Below are 15,676 nucleotides of genomic sequence, written 5' to 3'. Positions count from 1 at the left end.
TCCCCATAATACAGTTATATGCCCCCTGTGCCTCCAATATAGTTAAAGGCCCCCTGTTCCCCCCAATATAGTTATATGCCCCCTGTACCCCCAATATAGTTATATGCCCCCTGTGCCTCTAATATAGTTATAGGCCCCTGTTCCCCCCCAAAAAAGTTATATGTCCACTGTGCCTCCAATATAGTTATAGGCGCCCTGTTCCCCCAAAATAGTTATATGCCCCATGTGCCCCCAATATAGTTATAGGCCCCCTGTGCCCCCACAGACATACTGCCTCCAGCCATATACAGTATATGGCTGAAGGCAGTATGTCTGTGTATTTCCCTGCTTCTGTGCTGCGACCATTGCTCTTTCAGTCTGGGCCCTATAGCAGCAGCTCCCCGAACCGGAGGAGCAGTGGTCGGAGCACAGATGGTGACATGCTCTGCACTGTGCCTGTTTAATTGCTGGCCGCACACGTTGCTCTGCCCCCCTCAGGTCCCAGGCCCCTTACAGGGATACTGTCTGTACCCCCCTGACTGCAGCCCTGTGTATATGGCATATTTCAGCAGATTTCTGCTCTGTGGGCTTCATCTATAATTTGCATGTCTCCCAAAGTTGGTGGGCGGAGCCCCTTTTCCCCCTCCATAGACGTGTATTGCCTGACTTGACACAGACACATGACAAAGCTGAGCTGAGATTTTCAGAGTAGAAGAATTTAGCAGCAGGAGCAGATGTTTGATAACAGGAGAAAAACTTCACTTCAATAATGTATTTCTAATAACAAATATTGCAAAGTTTCTTTTATTTGCCTGTGCAATCTATGCAAATGACAAATGACAGTACCTATAAGTGACACTATTTTTTGCAATCCTTTTTTGCTTTTATAATTTATGTGCATGCATTGTTCCTGTTACTATATTGTACAATTGTTTGTTGTTTTGTAGGATTGTCTTTGGCTTAGTTTTTTTTTTTTTTTTTTTGGCTTTCTGGACAGTGCATTTCATGACTTATTCAGTGTAATAACACATGGCCTCTATTTATCATCTTATCCCCTATCGAAAGGATAGGGGATAAGATGTCTGATGGTAGGAGGCCTGCCACTGGGATCCCCCCCCCCCCCCCCCCCCGATCTCCCTGCAGCAGCCCACATTCTATGCGTAGCTGCGTCTGCAGTTTTGGAAACTGCTGAGCTTCCGAGATGGGGATGTGACATCACGCCACCCCCCTCCATTAATTTCTATGAAAGGGGGCGTAACGGCCGCAACGCCCCCTCCCATAGACATGAAGGTAGGGGGCGTGGTGTGCCCGGAATGCCCCTTTAACTTATCAAAGTGATTCTGATTTTGTCGTGACATATTGCACTTAATGTTAGTGGTAAATTTTGGTCAATAAATTTAGCATTTTTGTGTGAAAAACTCTCAAATTTCGGAAAAAATTCAAAATTTAGCATTTTTCCGAATTCTAGATTCTACTTTTAAGGGTACGTTCCCACACGGCGTATTTTGCTGCGTATTTGCTCCGTATTTGGTGCTGCGTATTTTCCTACCCATTGACTTCAACAGAGAAAATAAAATATGCAGCAGCAAATACGCAGCAAATTTGCTGTGTGGGAATGTACCCTAAGAAAGATAGTCACACAGCATACCGTAAATTAGTTATTAATTCACATTTACAATATATCAATTTGTTAAATGATGTTTTACTTTTTTAGGACGTTAGGGGACTTAGAAGGCAGCTTAGTTTGGCAGCAATTTTCAAAATTATAGAGAAAATTTCAAAATAAGATCTTTTTAGTACCAGTTCAGTTCTGAAGTGGATTTGAGGGGCCTGAATATAAAAACCCCCTACAAATCACCCCATTATAAAAACTGCACCCCTCAACTTAATCAAAATGACATTTGGGAAGTTTATCAACTCTTTAGGTGTTTCACAGAAATGAAAGAAAAGTGGAAGTGGAATTCTCTCATTGTATTTATTTATTTTTTATTTTTTGCAAAATATCCCCTTTTGCTCCATTTTTTCTGCAACACAGCGGGAACTAACAGGGAAATATAACTCAATATTTATTCCCCTAATTCTGACACATTTATAAATATCCCATATGTGGCCCTAGAAGGCTACTTGACTCAAACACAGGCCTCAGACATGATGGAGCACCATGTGGATTTTGGGTCTTCCTTTTATTTAGGATATTTTGTAAACCTTATCAAGATGCAGGGGCCTTTGGTTACAAAATATTTTTGGGAGACAAATTGATATTTTTATAGGTACCATTTTGAGGTACATGTGACACTGATCGCTTTTTATTCCATATTTTATGAGGTGGTGCGAAGAAAAAAAAATGATTCTGCTATTGTTTTTTATTTATTTTTAACTCAAATTTTTCATGCAGTATAAATTACATGTTATTTTTAGTCTGCCATTCGGTACGATTATGCCAATACCTAGTTTATATAAATGTTTTATGGTTTATCCCATTTACATCACAAAAATATATTTTTTTGGTTAAAAAAAAATGGAGCCGTGTGAGGGCCTATTTTTTGTGGAATAAGTAGCGGTTTTGAATAGTAGACATTTTGATCACTTTTTATAACATTTTTAGTGAGGTGGGATTACCAAAAAGCAGTAATTTTGGCAAGATTATTATATGCAGTATCAATGATATGGTCATTTTATGCTGCAGGAAGGTACAATTATGCTATCACATAACATTGTCGGTATAAAAATATTTATGCACTTTATTTGATGTTTTATTACTTTTGCACTATAAAAACTATTTTTGATCTAAAAAATCTTGTTAGTCCATCGCTATTTTCTGAGAGCTGCATTTTTTTTTTTTTTTTTTTACTGTGTTCATCGTGCGGGTTGAATGATGTGATAGTCTTATTGCTTGGGTTGTACCGGACGTGGCAATACCAAAAATGTGTATATAATTGTTGGGGGAGGGAAAGGGAGATTGTGTATGATTATTTTTTTCTATTTATTATTTATATTTATTGTTTATGATTTACTGTATTTTTTTTGTTATTTTTTTAACTTTAGTGTTTTTTCTGTCCCATTAGGGGACTTGACAATTATAATACATTGCAGTACAGATCTGTACTGCAATGCATTATCCCTATCAGTGTAACACTGACATGCAGAGCAGATCAGACTTTGCCTCCTGCAGAGCATGATCGGCTTCCATAGCCAGGTAACTAGGGGGCTGTTCGGAGGTTCCTGGTTGCCATGGCTACAATGAGACCCCACAATGCGATTGTGGGGTCTCATTGGAGAACAGAAGAAGCTCCCTCCTTCTGGCAATCGGTGTTGCGGTAACATTGACAGTAGCACTGAAGGGGTTAACTGTCAGAATCGGAACTCCATCTGCTCCTGACAGTTGCGGTGGATGCCCGGTGATATGCGATCGCTGGCCCCGCAGCCAATCACCGCACATCTGCAGCACAGTCATCATGAATGGACGTATATATTTACGTCCATTTGCGTGAAGTCACAAGCAAAATGGACGTATATATATGTCTGTTTGCGGGAAGGGGTTAAGGATAAAACTGTGAAATATTGTTTGTATCATGGACAGGGGCCAACTGGAGGGTGGGTGTTCCCAGCCCCCTCCTGCTTTTCCGGTGTGGCTCAGATTAAGCATTTTAACTGTTTTTAATTGTTGTGTCTATTTTATTTCTATGATTTTTGTGTGCCATCAAAGTATGCCAGTAAAGATTATTTGGCTTTTTCTTTTCAAAATTTGCATTGTGTTTCTGGAAACACTACAAACACACCAATATCTTTTCAGGTACAGCCCCATTTATTTAGTGTCATCTGCTCTTTACCTGTGTCAGGGTTTATTGCTCTTTTGGCAGGTTTGACCATGTGTTTACTGTACAAGACTAAGAAGAAGCCCTTGCCCTCTTTGTATTAGGCTATTTGTAACGTCTAACAACTATTTCTAACTGCTATATGTTTGCAATCGCTTTTTCTGTATTAGCTACCTAGTTCATAAGGATTAAAAAAGACAATAGTCCATCAAGCTCAACCTTTCACTTAACTGTGTTGATCCACAGGATGGAAAAAAAAAATCCTTATACAAATTGCTCCATAACTTGTAATATTATATTTTTCCAGAAAACATCCAGGCCCCACATCCTGTGGCAGAGATTTCTATAGTGTCACTGCTCTTACTGTAAAGAATCCCCATCTGTAATGATGGTGAAAACGTTCTTTCCTCTAGACGTAGAGGATGCCCCCTTGTCATAGTTACCGGCCTAGGTATGAAAATATCACTAGAAATATCTCTATACTGTCAATTCATATATTTGTACATTGTGATGAAAATCTCCCCTAATATATATATTTTACAAACTATATAATTACAAACTTAATAATCTATCTAGGTATCTAATCTACCCATGCCATAAATGACTTTAGTTACCCTCCTCTGCACCCGCTCCAGTTTCTTATATACTGGTGCTTAAAAGGGGTACTCCGGTGGAAAACTTTTTTTCTTTAAATCAACTGGTGCCAGAAAGTTAAACAGATTTGTAAATTACTTCTATTAAAAAATCTTAAAGGAAAACTGTCATATGTTTTCTCCCACACTATTCACAGGTACCGATGGATAGTGCGGGAGATGCTGAACATTTTGAGTCCTACCGGATGCGCTGCGCTGTTCGCCCGTTATAGCAGTTTTTCTGTATATTTAAATTAGCTGCTAACTGGCACGGGAGGAGTTACTGCCTTCATCTGGCACTGTGACGTAACCGCCGCCCGGCCCGCAGCACCGCCCGGCTAATGAATATTCATATAATGTCTTATACTCTCCTTCTCATCCCCGCCGATACTGTGCATGTGTGGAATTTCCTACTATACCCGGAAGCGGTCTTCAGCGCTGCTTCATTATATTGCTAATAGATGGTAGGCATGAACATGCCTACAACCTTACTCCAGCACTGCTCCGGACTAATGAAGCAGCGCTGAAGACCGCTTCCAGGTATAGTAGGAAATCCTTCACATGCGCAGTTTCGGCCGGGATGAGAAGGAGAGTGTAAGACATTATATGAATATTCATTAGCCAGGTGGTGCTGTGGGCCGGGCAGCGGTTATGTCACAGTGCCAGATGAAGGCAGTAACCCCACCCGTGCCAGTTAGCAGCTAATTTAAATATACAGAAAAACTGCTATAGTGGGCGAACGGAGCAGCGCATCCGGGCAAGGTAGGACTCAAAATGTTCAGCGTCTCCAGCACTTTCCATCAGCACCTGTGGATAGTGCGGGAGAAAACATATGACAGTTTTCCTTTAATCCTTCCAGTACTTATTAGCTGCTGAATACTACAGAGGAAATTATTTTCTTTTTGGAACACAGAGCTCTCTGCTGACATCACGAGCACAGTGCTCTCTGCTGACATTTCTGCACATTTTAGGAACTGACCAGAGCAGCATATGTTTGCTATGGGGATTTTCTCCTACTCTAGACAGTTCTAAAAATGGACAGAGATGTCAGAAGAGAGCACTGTGCTCGTGATGTCAGCAGAGAGCTCTGTGTTCCAAAAAGAAAAGAATTTCCTCTGTAGTATTCAGCAGCTAATAAGTACTGGAAGGATTAAGATTTTTCAACAGAAGTAATTTACAAATCTGTTTAACTTTCTGTCACCAGTTGATTTAAAAAAATAAAATAAAAAAGTTTTCCACTGGAGTACCCCTTTAAAATTGGACACAATACTCTATGTATGATCTGACTATGTTCTTGTCACAAGCCTCTACGCCTCTCTTGATACATCCCATGACTTTATCAGCCTTGGAAGCCCTTGCCTGGCACTGATCATTAAAGTCTGCCAGTACCCACAAGTCCTTTTCGATAGACGTTTCACCTTATGTTTATTATTTAGCACATAATTGTACATTTTTTTTTTATGGTCCAAATGCAATAACCTTACATTTAACCCCTCCCCGCTATGGGACATATTCATACGTCCCAGCATCCGACATGTTCACGAGCTGGGACATATGCAGATGATGAACTTCTGTCTGCCTGCTAAGGAAGCCTGTTAGATCCAGCCCCAGGCTGGATCGCACAGGCTGTAGTCTGTGAAGCTGATCAGGTCATACTGTGTTGCAGTACAAATGTATTGCAACATAGTATAACCTGTAAAAAGTGAAAAAAAAGTTTATAAAAAGTTCTTCAATAAAAGTATGAAGTGTAAAAAAAGGAAAAATGCCCCTTTCCTAATAAAAGCCTTGTATTATCATAAAAAAAAAAAACATATACAGGTATTGCCACGTCCGTAATGACGCGTACTATAAAGCTATAATGTAAATTATACCGCATGGTGAATGCCATAAAAAATAACAGAAAAGCGCAAAATTCACCAATCATGGTAAAAATAGCGGAATAAAAAAGATCAAAGGGTAGCATGTATCGCAAAAATAATAGCAATAAAAAATATACAGCTTGTCCCGCAAAAAATAAGCCCTCACTCAATGGCGATGGACAAAAAAAATTTAAAAAGTTGGAACATGATAATACAAAAAAGGGGAAAAAAAGAATTTTGCTCAGAAAAAGGGAAAAAGAACATCAAAAGCTACATAAAATTGGTATCGCCATAATCATCATAATCTCAGAATCGCTCTGCTCAGAAAAAGTGTTCTAAAGTTATTACCGGTCAACTGACACCAGAAGGTTAAACAGATTTGTAAATTACTTCTATCAGGCTAGGTTTCCACTTGCTTTTTTTTCTGGCAGTTTTTGGAATACTGCCACTGCAGTTTTTGAGCCAAAGTCAGAAGTGGATCCATAAGGGAGGAGAAGTGTAAGTCCTTCCTTTATATATCCTATTCCTTTTAAATACACTTCTGGCTTTGGCTCAAAAACTGCAGTGGCAGATATCCAAAAACTGTCAGAAAAAAAACAAGTGGAAACCTAGCCTAAAAAAAATCTTAATCCTTCCAATAATTATCAGCTGCTGAAAAAAAAAAAGTTTTGTTCTTTTTTTGTCTGGCAACAGTGCTCTCTGCTGCTTTTCCTGGATAACCCCTTTAAGGTAAAAAATGGGTCTATTCTTAACCCCTTAGCGCATATGGACGTTTATGAATGTCCATATGCGTGTCTCCATATATAATGCGCGCTCACGAGGTGAGCGCGCATCATACCCGGTGGGTCCCGGTTGCTATAAGCAACCAGGACCCACGCTAATGCCGGACATCGCCGATCAGGCTGAGGTCCGGTATTAACTCTTTAGACACGGCGATCAAAGTTAACCGCCGCATCTAAAAGTGAAAGTAAAAGCATCCCGACCATCGCGATAAAATTGCGATGTCCTGATCAGCTAGTACGCAGCAGGAGGTCCCCTCACCTGTCTCCTGTGCGTCCGATCGTCGATTGATTTCTCAAAGCCTGAAATCCAGGCTTCAGCAATCAACTGCCAATAACACTGATCCCTGCCATTGAATGCAATAGCAGTGATCAGCGTATTGAATCAATGTACTGCATGTTTTAGCCCCCTGTGGGACATATCTCCAGACCTAAGGTATGTATTTTAGTCAGTGTACCCTTGTCGGACTCCTGTACACAATATTCAACTTACAATGATCGTCCTAGATAGTGGCGACTCTTGCCCTAATATTTTGGAGGGCTCATACAGGGTTGAGATTCAAATATTTAACCGGTTCCCTACTTGGTATGATGGATGCCTGCGGTGTAGAGCATTGGGGAAAATTATTTAAAATGTTTTTTTAACAGGTGACACTATAGCTCCCAGTATGATCTAAACAGTGGGAGAGAATGCTGGGAGTTGTTGTTTAACCAATCCTAACTGCAGAACGTTCAAGTAATAACAATACGGATGGAACACAGTCAGGCAGACTACACGATGATATCAGTGATTCACAATAAGAATTATTTAATTATATAGTGCACCCAGATTCCACAGCCCAAAAACATATTAGTTAACAGATGCTAAAAAAGGATGTCGCTGTATGCAATACAGCATAATCTGTTTCCTATTGGCTTACATCATAAAAAAAAGAACAGATTTTAGCATATCAGTTTTTGTGGGTGTACACAAAAGTGTACCAATGTGAACCAGTGTGAACCCAGCGTGAACGCGTCCATATAGCTCCAAAGTCTGCGGGCGCAGGACGTGTAGTATACCACGGTTTTAAGTCCAGTCACAAAACCGGATACGGGGCAAAAATGAGCCGACCGGAGTCACTATCTGAATCCAGACGGCTCATTTTATTTCAATGAGATGGGGGCCGGGGCTTGGATACGGGAGCGCACCATTTTCCCATCTCCCAGCCAGATTCGGTCCACGTATGTAATAAACATGATGTGAACCCAGCCTTACATGGACCTAGTCTATGAAATGGCCCATTCCTGTGCAGATTCATTCTTTCTGCGGACACAGAAATCCGAATTTCCATGCCAGAAACATCTGGCGTGGAAATTCCACTGAGTGCACAGCATAGCAGAATCCGATTTAATTCAATGGGACTGTGTTGCTTCGGAATCTCCAGCGGAATTCTAGTGCGGACATGTGAAAAGAATCCTAAGGCTGGAATTCCACTTGGTTTATTTTCCAGTGTTCTTTTCGCAAAAAAAAAATGCCAGAAAAAATGCCAAAAAAATAAAACGCCAGTGCAATTTCCTGCATCTGACGTTTTTTCTGGCGTTTTGCATTGTAACTGCAATTTTGGCATTTTGTTTCAAATTGTGTTGGCTACCAAAAAAAAAAAAAGGATACAGTAGGGATGGGAAAAAAATTATTTAAGGTCATTTTTATTTTTTATAATGAACTTTTAATTATTTTTTTAATAAAGTGTGTATGTGTGTTTAACTTTTTTTCTCTATTATATATTTTTTTTAGGTAGTACTACTACTCCCAGCATGGAACAGACTGTTCCACGATGGGAGTACTACACCTGTACTAATAGATATATCGCCCCGGGTGTCAGTCCTGATAGCCGATGCGATTGTCCATAATATAGCAGAGATGCGGAGCAGCTCTATACAGCACTAACATCTCTGCACTATACTCCAGCCAGTGATGTGAATAGAACATCACTCATTCATATTTACGGCCCAGAGTGGTGATTGGCCGGATGGTTGCAGCCAATCACCGCTCTCTGAGGGAAATATGAATGAGTGATGTATATTGCAGAAATGCGGAGCGCTGTATAGAGCCGCTCCGCATCTCTGCAATGGAAAGGACGATCACAGTGGATGTCAGGAGTGACACTTGCTGTTATATGTCCTTAACTGTAGGTACTACTACTCCCATAATGGAGTACACTCTGCTCCATGCTGGGAGCTGTAGTACCTGCATTAATAGACAGATCACAGCGAGTGTAACTTCTGACACCTGTTGCGATCTGTCTATTAATGTAGGTACTACAGCTCCCAGCATTGAGCAAAGTGCACTCCATGTTCGGAGTAGTAGTACCTGCAGTTAAGGATAGATCACAGCGAATGTCACTTCTGACACCCGCTGTGATCCTCCATGTATAGATTGACAGATCACCCGAATTTGTTGCGATCCTTCTGTATAATGTATAGATGTGTCCGGCCGCTCTTCTATGGTCCCCTGCGCTGACGTATATATACACCTATTGCTCTTTCCCACAGAGCTGTGATTGGCTGGAACCATCTGGCCAATCACAGCTCTTTGCGGGAAATATGAATAGGTGTATATATACGGCAGTGCAGGGGACCATAGAAGAGCGGCCGGACACATCTATACATTATACAGAAGGATCGCAACAGATCTGGGTGATCTGTCAATAAGTACAGGTACTACTACTCCCATCATGGGACAGTGTGTTCCATGCTGGGAGTAGTAGTACCCCCTCAAAAAAAGTGAAAAACACACACACACTACATTTTTATTATTGTCTGCTACATTTTTAGTGACCTGCCTGCCCACATAAATTGATCCCTGTTTAAAAATTAATAAAAAGGTTGTTATAAAAAAGAAAATTTTTTTCCATCACTACTGTATCTTTTTTTATTTTTTTTTTTTAATGGTACCCTATGAAATTTTTGGCTGCAGCGTTTTTTGGCTGAAAAAACGACATGTGGCAGAATTGGCGTTTTTCTTTTGCGTTTTCCCCCCCTAAAAAAAGTGGAATTCCAGCCTAAGAGAAAAAAACAAAAACACAAAGTGGGAGATTTATCAGAACCTGTCCAGAGAAAAAGTTGCTGGGTTGCCCATAGCAACCAATCATATTGCTTCTTTCATTTTTAAAGAGGACTGTGAAAAATGAAAGAAGCGATCTGATTGGTTCCTCTGGACCGATAAATCTCCCCCAAATTGTCCTGGTCTTATAGTGGTTAAAAGAGTATGATCATCCTGTTCACCCTCACTAAACCCAATACACTGGGTTATAGTGTGGGTGAATAGGAGACTGATGAGGTGTCACTGTCTACAAAACATTCCTTTGTTCTGGAGATATGTCCCATCGAAGATCTGCTTCTTTCTTCTCTAAATTGTGTGCTGGAGATGGGCCTGACAGCTTAATTTGAACATTTATTGTTGCTGGTCACGTTAGCATTCAGTAGGTACAAGCGCTCACGTGACCAGCAACAATGAATATTCAAATTGACCTGGCAGGACCACCTCCAGCGTGCATTTCAGAGAGGATGGGACATATCTCTGGAACAAAGGTACATATTGTAGTTATTGACCCCTCATCAGTCTCCCAGTGTACTGCGTTTGATGTGGGTGAACAGGATGACCGTTTTCCTTTAAATGGGCACTGTCACCAACTTTATTTTTTGATATGTTGTAGTACTTATGTACTACAATATATCTCTAATATACTTTTATAATTTTTTTTTTTTCATTAAAAAGGTTTAATTTACATTTAAAAACCGGCCACTGAAAAAGGACTGATTTTGGCCTGGCAATCAGTCCTTTTTCAGTTAGGCTGCACCCGCTCACTGCCTGTCAATCAGACAGGCGGGAGCGAGCGCATTGGCCACTGGCTGGGAGGCCTCTCCTCCCGCACATCTCCGCCGCTGCCTCGTTGCCGCCGCTGTCCCTGCACGCCCTCTGCCGGACTCTGCAGTAACTGCAAGTGTAATGAGGGAACGGGGTATGCGGGGTGGGGGGTGGGGGGTTGGGGGAGGAGTGAACGGGCTAGTGCCGTAGCAGGGAGGGGGGGGCGTACGGGCTAGCAAAAAAAATTTAAATAGGATGGTGGGAGCTACCCTTTAAGGCTCCTTCAATTAGAATAGAGACATCAAACATATGGAACACCTGTCTGCCTTGATAGATCACACAGTAACACAATTTCATTTAACCTGGCACCCTTGGGAATTATGGGAAGAGGGACAACTTGAGACCTCCTAATTCTTCCTCATTTATGAAACACGAAACCATGCGGATGGAGACATCTTTTCTTCTGCTTTGTTTCCTCTACTTTGCTTTCCTTTATTTCTTCAATCTCCTCTCCTTCTTTTCATTTTCATCACTAGACTCTACTTTCTCCTAAACGCTAAATCACTCCTCTAGTTCCACTACTCACTTCTTACATCAATAGGATTGACATTTCTCCTTTCTATGCACTCCATAGTGTCTGGGGCTTTTACCCTCAGCTACTGGGAGCATTTTACATTTTTGTTGACCATATTTGGCTAATTACCCTCCTACCATAGGTACCCCTCGGGACCTTATATTCCGTTGCTCAACAGATTGGACTAGAACTGATATATGTGTTGATTACTCAAAAAAAAAAAAAAAAATGTGTAAAAACATGCCATCATCCTATACCATCATTGTGCTGTTATATGCTTCCTCTTTATTGAAGTGATTTATATTGCAGTTATTGATATTATTTCCTTTTTGTTTTATTTTCTTTTTTACTTTCTCTTTTACTTGTTATATATGTTGTAAAAATGTATAAAATAAACAATTATAAAAAAAATAAATAAATAAAAAAAAAAGAATTGTGCTTCCACCCACCCACTGTTTAGGGCATTGTTTCCCAACCAGGGTGCCTCCAGCTTTTGAAAAACTACAACTCCCAGCATGCCCTGACAGACTTTGCTGGAAGTTGTAGTTTTGTAACAGCTGGAGGCACCCTGTTTGCAAAACACTGGTTTAGGGATCCCCCACACAACACTGCTGCTGGGTGAGGTGCTGTCCTATTTGTTCTTCAGATTGGTGGGGTCCCAGAAGTAGAACCCCCATAACCTGGTTATAGTGTATCATTAGAATATGCTATAATATTCCAAGATACACAAGTGAGTTATTTTAATGTTTTCTTCTAGGAAAAACAAAACTTATAAAAACGTAACCTCTTGAGGACGCAGGGCATATGCATCCTTAAGGACTCAGGGCGTACCTGTACACCCTGGTCCAGTTTTACGGGTTTAAACCATTCTCACCAGCGGGTTGCTACGGGCAGCCTGGACCTACGGCTAATGCCGGGCACGGTCTGATACCGGCACCGTATCGGGCCGATACCCGGAATTAACCCTTTAGACGCTGTGATCAAAGTAAAAGAATCCTGTCAGCTCAGCGGAGCTGATTGGGACTATTGCAACCAAATCACAATGTCCCGATCAGCTTACCGGATGACGGGAGGGTCCTCACCTGCCTCTCTGTTGTCTGATCAGCGCTAGAGCAGTAGATCGCCAGTTACACTGATCAGTGCTTTGCAATGGCATAACACTGATCAGTGTATGCAATCCGAAGATTTCATGTGTTAGCCCCCTATGGGGCTTAAAAAAAAAGGATACTTTTTTAAAATTTTTATAAAAGTTCATTAACCCCTCCCCCTTTTTTAAAAATAAAATAATGTAATAAAGAATAAAAATAATCATATGTGGTGTCACCGCATGCATAAATGTCCGAACTTTTTAAATATTAGGGTAGCTAAACCACACGGTCAGTGGTGTACACGCGAAAAAATACCAAAGTCAAAAATTGTGCAATTTTGAACACTACAGATACTATAAAAATATTAATAAAAAGCAATCAAAAAGTTCCATCAAAACAAAAATGGTACCTATAAAAACTACAGATGACGGCGCAAAAAATGAACCCTCATACCACCCCGTACACTGAAAAATAAAAAAGTTATAGAGGTCAGAAGATTTTAAACATACTAATTTTAGTGCATATAGTTTATAATTTTTTTAAGTATTAAAATAAAATACAATCTGTATAAATTAGGTATCCTTGTCACCGTATGGACCTACAGAATAAAGGTATGGTGTCATTTTTTGCACGGTGCAGAAACTGGAGCCCCCCAAAAGTTACAAAACGGCGTTTCTTTTTTTATTTCACCCCACAAATATTTTTTTGGGGTTTCGCCAAAGGTTATATTATAAAATAAGTGATGTCATTGCAAAGTACAATTAGAGAAGCAAAAAACAAGCCCTTATATGGGTCTGTAGGTGCAAAATTGAAAGTGTTATTATTTTTAGAAGGAGAGAAGGAAAAAAACGAAAATGCAAAAACGGAAATTTGCTGAGTCATTAAGTGAAAATAGGCTGAGTCCCTAAGGGGTTAAATATATCCCTACTGCCAATGTAAACAATTCAGACTGGATAGATTTGTTTCCACTGGTAAACACTAAGGTTGTTTCAGAGGAATCCCATCATTTTCATGTGACTTGTGAATGATAGAGCAGCCATACAAAGCTCTATGTGAACTTGTCCCTATACTTGTGCCCTGTGATTGCTGACAGCTGATCACTCATGACTGCTATAGGGCAGTCAGTCCTAGCAGCCTGCCTCTATGTAAACCTGATCCTCCTGGAGATCTGCTCCATGTGACTGGAGGGAGGGAGCAGAAGTAACACAGTAGTGAGTGCCGGGGACGGAGATACAGGCTGCCTGCACCACCAAGTAAGTGAGGAGGGGGACCCAAGAGGGGGGCACTGGGTGACCGATCCTGATCCTCCGCTCCAGGACACACTTTACAGAGAGACAGAATGGCTGATACCAGTAAACAAATAACTTCTATCCTAGCACTGTAAAAGTATAGCAAGTCTAAACAGTGCTGTGTTATAGATGATTATATACTGTGTACTATACAATCTGTATATAGATCACTGCTATTTACAGATCCTACAGCACAAAGTATAGGATCATCTGTGTGCGTATATAGCCATGTGTACACAAGGGGCAGGGGAACATGCCCAGACATTTTCTTCCAGTATTTCCCTTCTCCTCCATCTTCACACAAGTCTGATGTGCTGTGGATGTGTGAGCAGACAATATGCAGCATACTACAGTACTAGCAGTGTGAACGAGAGTTTAGGAAATCTTTTACACCCTGTAAATTGACCCAGCGGTGTGGATTTAAACTGTAGCATTGCGCACTTTCCATATTGACGCAATTTAGCTTTCAAAGTTACATAGGCGCCGTAGCTCGTGCTGCTATGCTATTTATGCAACCCCTTAAAAGGGTTGTTCCATCTCTTCACATTGCTTTTTTTTCTGCCCATCTTCGACCTGTTTGTGGTCACCTGAGGTGTTCAGGAAAGCCAAAAGCAGCCAATGCGGGGAATTTACACAATTTGTGTAACCCCCTATTGACTTTAATGGGAGTCACCACGTTTTTGCAATACAGTTCCCGTATCAGGTTTTTGATAAACAGATTCGTCAAAACCTGACTAAACTCTATCAAAATGTGTGTACAAATTTTAATCCGTATACGGTTTGAAAAATGATGTCCAGTTGCTTCCGTTTTTTAAGAAATAAAAAAGTATACGTTTTTAACTTTTCACTCCATTATGAATAAGGTTTCACTAGTTTGATTGAAATTCCAAGAAAAAAACTGTGCGAAGTCGAAAACCGGATGGAACCGTACACACATATGTTTCTGTACAGTTCCCATTGACTCCCATGTTAAAAAAAAATGTATACGTTTCAATATAGTTTTTCACCCGGACCAAAAACCGTGGTAGGCTATGGTTTTTGGGTACTGGAAAAAAAACTGACAAAACTGTACAGGATGCAAAACGGACACAATCTGATGCATCTTTTGGCATACGGTTTTCAATGGAGAGTCCATGCATACGGTTTTTAATACAGCTTCGTACGGTTTTCAAATTGAAAATGTATACGGGAACTGTATTGCAAAAACGTGGTGTGAACCCAGCCTCACACAAACAGTATTGCCAGCCCTTGTAACATCTACCTCCACCTGCTAGCATTAGTAAAACTACAACTCGCAGCATGCCCTGACAGTGAGGACTTGCTTGGGGTTGTAGTTTTGCCACAGCTGGAGAGTCATAGATTGCGGATTGCTGTATCCTAACAAAGCAGACCACTACCTGTGGCTTCCTAGCATTAGCAAAACTACAACTTAAAGCATGCATGCTCTGACAGTGAGGACATGCTGGGGGTTGTAGTCTTGCAACAGCTGGGGAGTCATAGGCGCTGTAAATGTGCGGTGCTGTGTGTGAACTTACTCGCTGCAGCACCGTACATTTATGACACATGTCCGTAAGGCATGAGGTCCCACCTCTATTTTCTAACCAGCCAGGTAAAAAAAATAATAATAAATGTAATATAACCCCCCAATAAAAATTAAAATCGTCACCTTTTTCCATTAACAAATAATTAAAAATTTAATTAAAAAATGTTTTACTCTGTAGGTCCATACAATTAAAATGATACCCAACATAAATAGGTTTGATTTTGTTTTACTTCTGTTAAAAAATTATAACGTTTAAAAATGTCATCTTCTG

At 40.6% G+C, this 15,676-nt stretch overlaps 1 protein-coding gene across 8 annotated transcripts in view; it reads left to right on the top strand.

The window, feature by feature from the left end:
- Window positions 1-15,676, top strand: part of SLC18B1 (solute carrier family 18 member B1) — a 108,656-nt gene that overhangs the window by 36,350 nt on the left and 56,630 nt on the right. Inside the window, exon 1 of one of the 8 annotated variants that reach the window (XM_056566565.1) lies at window positions 13,619-13,826. The exons of the other annotated variants lie outside the window; for them this stretch is intronic. The gene's annotated coding sequence lies outside the window, so the exon portion shown is untranslated. Of the gene's footprint in view, window positions 1-13,618; window positions 13,827-15,676 lie in introns of those variants that run through there. 8 annotated transcript variants of the gene reach the window in all.

Source organism: Hyla sarda, chromosome 3 (genome assembly GCF_029499605.1).
Source record: "Hyla sarda isolate aHylSar1 chromosome 3, aHylSar1.hap1, whole genome shotgun sequence".
Classification (NCBI taxonomy): Eukaryota; Metazoa; Chordata; class Amphibia; order Anura; family Hylidae; genus Hyla; species Hyla sarda.
The sequence above is the reverse complement of the archived record's forward strand: the minus strand, read 5'-3'. Positions and strand labels throughout refer to the sequence as shown.